The sequence below is a fragment of the Sphaerodactylus townsendi genome, linkage group LG08 (assembly GCF_021028975.2).
Source record: "Sphaerodactylus townsendi isolate TG3544 linkage group LG08, MPM_Stown_v2.3, whole genome shotgun sequence".
Classification (NCBI taxonomy): Eukaryota; Metazoa; Chordata; class Lepidosauria; order Squamata; family Sphaerodactylidae; genus Sphaerodactylus; species Sphaerodactylus townsendi.
The window spans coordinates 32,919,069-32,923,762 of NC_059432.1; positions in this window are offsets into that span (position 1 = coordinate 32,919,069).

A 4,694-nucleotide genomic window follows, 5' to 3' on the forward strand; every position below is an offset into this window, starting at 1 on the left:
AGCCGGGCCGGTGGGAGGGGGGGGTCACATTACCGACCTCCTCCGCTTGCAGCCTGGGGGTCCACTCTGGATTTGTCTCTTTCAATAGAGACCCAGGTGGCCCATACAACCCGGGCTGTCTTTCTCAACCTTCGTCAGGCCCGGCGACTGGCCCCCTTCCTCTCCAGAACAGATCTAGCCTCTGTGATCCATGCAACGGTCAATCTCCAGACTAGACTATTGTAACTCTTCTACGCCGGCCTTCAGCGTTTGATCCGGGCGATTAAAACTGGTCCACCATGCAGCAGCATCGCCTGCTTTACAGGCAGCGCCTTTCGGGAACACATCCAGCCTGTGCCAAGTGCAGCTGCACTTGCTTCCAGTGTAGAGTTCCTCTGATCATCTTCAAGGTGCTGGTGTTGACTCCTTAAGGCCATTCTCATGCCTGGGGCCATCGCATCTTCTTCGACCGCATCACCCCTGACACGTCCCTACGCCGCCTCCTCGGGATCGGCAGAGGCTAATTTACTGGTGGTCTCCTGGCCCCTCGGCGATGCGGCTGGCCTCCACACAGGCCAGGACCTTCACGGCCTTGGCCCCGGCCTGGTGGAACGCTCTTCCTCCAGCTGTCCGGGCCCTGCGGGACCTTGGGGAGTTCCGCAGGGCCTGTAAGACGGAGCTGTTCCGCCGGGCCTTTGGAGGAACCAGCCGCCAATAGTGCCCCTCCCCTGGCCCTAACACCTGGGCCACCAAACATCTACTGAGACTCACCACGCCTCCCTCTACCATGGGGAGGGAGGGATTTTATATTATTGGAACGCTGGACACCACCTATATCTTGATCTTAACTCTAAATTTAAACCTGAGTTTTATACTCGGTAAATGCATTGGGAATTTTATCGCTGCTTTTAAATGTTTATTTATTTATATTGTGTCTTAATTGTTGTACACCGCCCAGAGCCCTTCAGGAATGGGGCGGTATAAAAATCAAATCAAATCAAATAAATAATAAAATAATGGATTCATGATGACTTTGGGTCCTAACAGGCTGGTACCCTTTCATACAGTACACATACAGCCTTGATGCTGTTGACCACCCAGTTCACATAGATCTCCCTCCTAAGGTAACTTTAGCGGAATCCATCCAAACTAACCTTTTTATCTATGGTCATCTGTACAAAATCTCACTACTATTCCACCTTCAGCTTTGATCACTAAATAAAACTCCCAGTTTTCTCCTGTCTGTTTATTGTTTGCTGTCAGCATACACTGACCTCAGTATTTTTCAAGTCAGATCCACTCCCTGATCGAAATTTTCTCAAAGTAGTTATTTAACACATGCAGTTAAGGGACCTGATGTTAACTTGCAGGAATCCATATCCAAAAGCTCACAAAAGTTTTCCTATCAGAGAGACATCTCCCAGCTGGTTGTTCTACCAACCAAAGTGCAGGTCAGCTTACCCAGTCAGGGCACTTCCCCATTCCTAGAAAGATTTTTCCCCACTCTCTTGTGATAGCACCTTGTTCCACTGACTGACCTACACTTTACACTCCATTGCAGTCTGTCCCAAAAGACAATTTCGGCTCATTTTTCTTTCCAGCTGCAGGATATCCCCACCCACATTATTCCTCAGGGTCCCCTATCTGCCAGGAATAGCATTTTGTGGGGATAAGTGGGAGGAAAGTTCTGTTTCATGGTTGAAAAATATAGTCTGGATCCAATCCCAGGGGATTCATGAAAGTCAACATTCTAGAATTCAGATAGATAGATAGATAGATAGATAGATAGATAGATAGATAGATAGATAGATAGATAGATAGATAGATAGATAGATAGATAGATAGATAGATAGATAGATAGATAGATAGATAGATAGATAGATAGATAGATAGATAGATAGATAGATAGATAGATAGATAGATAGATAGATAGATAGATAATCAAATGCTAGTATTATAGCACTATGATGATCTTAATGTTGACCAATCATTGATCTCATACCATTACTCCAGATGCCACTATAATATAAGTCTCTGGGTTAACAGCTTCTTCTCTCTACTGCCTATAGCACCTACACTTCCACTGAAATCAGAATCAGCCTAGGTAGGAACTGATGAGGCAGCTAGGGTAAAAATCTAAATATGGATCTGCCTTCCCAGACTGACAAAGCAGGATTTCCAGTAACAGCCAGATATATATTTATACTTACATGATGCATGCAAGGAGATATATTTGCAGAATCAGTTATAGAAATGGTGGAATCCCTCCAGCAGGATGTGTTGAAACTATTACAACAGATCATGACAATGTCACAGCAGAATTCCTGACTCCTGAGATCTTGTAAACAAGAGCACCCCACCCTAGCAAAAGTAAGCAGACTGAAATATTGCCTACCTGTTTCAGAAGAACAATACTTTAGTTGGACTGATGGAATTTTTACTACTTTTTATGATCTAAAAGCATTCTACGCAGAGTGGGACTCATAAATCTAGTGCATTTTTCTACCAGGTACATGCTTATCCCGCTGTTTTTCTAGAGAGCTCAAGCAATTCACATGGTTTTTCTTCTCCATGACAAGCCCAAGAGGTAGGTTAGGCTGAGAAGGGCCCAAAGTCACCCAGAAAGTTTTGCGATAGAACAAAGATTTTGAATCCAGGTCTCTTGAATCCTAGCCTGACACTCTAATTGTTATACCTCATAAGCTCTATAAGCCACTGTGCACAACATGAAAGAGAATGGGACCAAGCTGGAGATTGGGAAGAAATTGTGCAGACTTGGAAGAGATTATTTTGACATCATCCTCTTCCCCATATCAGTGTTTCAAGAGGTTACTCAACACACCTACTGGTTGAGCCAGTTCTGCCTGTGAAACTGGTAGTTCTGCACTTGAGGTATTCCATCACCTATACAGGCAAAAGAAACATACCTGTCCTATTTATGTCCTGAGCACATGCCTATCCCAGCATGTGTGATTGGTCTAAGGTTACTTGATGTGCAGAACAGGAATTTGAACCAGGGCCTCTCTGGTCTTAGTTTGACACAAATTACTCTGCAACCTTGTGGCTCTCACACTGCCTGGCTGGCTTGTAGCAGCTGATGGTTCTGCTTAAAAGTAAAACCAGCTTGCATGAAATCCTACTCAGTAACATTTTCTCACCTGCCCACCATCACACTTAAATTGGGCCACGGTGAACCAAATAGCATTTATTTTTGCTGGATTAAGAATAGTTTAGTGAATATTTGGAACTTATTTTTTAAATGTTAAGCACATTTAAAGTTCTATTCCTAACATTCATTAATAGATGAAATAACGTAAATTAAAATATATGATTTCCTTGTACCTTGACTATTCCCTATTGCCTTATTATGATGGCCCTTGGCAAGGCATAATCACCCTTGCCTATTTTTGTTTCCAAAAACTAATAGGCCTTGAATGAATGGGAACAGAGCTTGTGCTCTGGTGGAGCAGAGTGGAAATAACAGCAAAATAGCCCAATGTTTTTACTACTTGCACCTAAAGCAAGAATAACTTGTGTGGGCCCTGAAAGGAGATTTATTATGGCATAGGCTTTCATGGACTAGAGTCTTCTTCATGAAGTTTGTGTGTATACCAGTACATATGTCCAGGTATACAGAAAAAATGTAAATATTACGACTGTGAAATTTTAAGCAGTTAATGGCATTATTTACTTTATATTCTGTACTACTTTCATAGCATAATATTATTTGTTGTTTTACATTGCCCTTGTTTGCATTATTCTTAATTGAGTCTCCATGAGAAAGGAAGCCTAAAATGAACTAAATAAATTAATAGAGGAGATAAGCAAAAAAGCATTATCTGGTAACAACACAATCTTGCTCTGTGGCAGGTGCTAGCAGGAAAAGCATTCCATCCCTGGGACTGGGTTTTAATATGGTATGAATGTTGAAATATGGTTGTGAAAACAATCTCTACAGCTACCCGTCTACCACCTCCTCCTTTTGCTTCTGGCCTGAGTCCATATGGAGTAACTGAGAATATACCTACACATACTGCTGTGTGGGAGCATCACATGAAACAGTGTGCTAGCACGGCTGGGTGAGTTGGTAGCTTGATACGCTTGCTACTCAGTGCATAGACAAAGTGAAATTGCTGTGGTTTTCATTCTAGCATACAAGCACTGCACTGCATGCTGGGAGAATGTTCAAAGAATGAACATTTTAACTGTCTCTCACTGTGCGTGTTGACTAAAAGTTCTCTGTGTGTGCATATATTTCTGTGATTTCAGAGACGTTTATTGTTCTGCTTGAACCTTGAAACTATGGAACTTGAAACCTGTAGCCTGTAAATATGTACCAAAGAGTTACTTTGTGTTGTTTGTAATGTAAAAAAGTAAGTAAACCTAAGATTCAACAGTTCTCTGTGAGGGAAAGCATGATTTATTTATTTTTTACCAGAGAAGTAAAACCAGCTAATCTTAACCGATGTAACTATTTAGTCTCTGAACCTCCCACATACTCTGGGAAAGAAAAAATGTTGAAAGAAAGAAAAATTAGCAGATCCAATTTAAAAGTAATTTTTTTCATTCAAAAAAATGTGGCTGCAAAGCTTACAACACCAGCGGGCTGGGGGGCAGAGACAATGTCTCTCTGATGCCGCCTTGCTCCCTCTAAATAGCTTTCCCATGGCACAGGAAGCCCAAAGATTGATTGATTGATTGATTGATTGATTGAT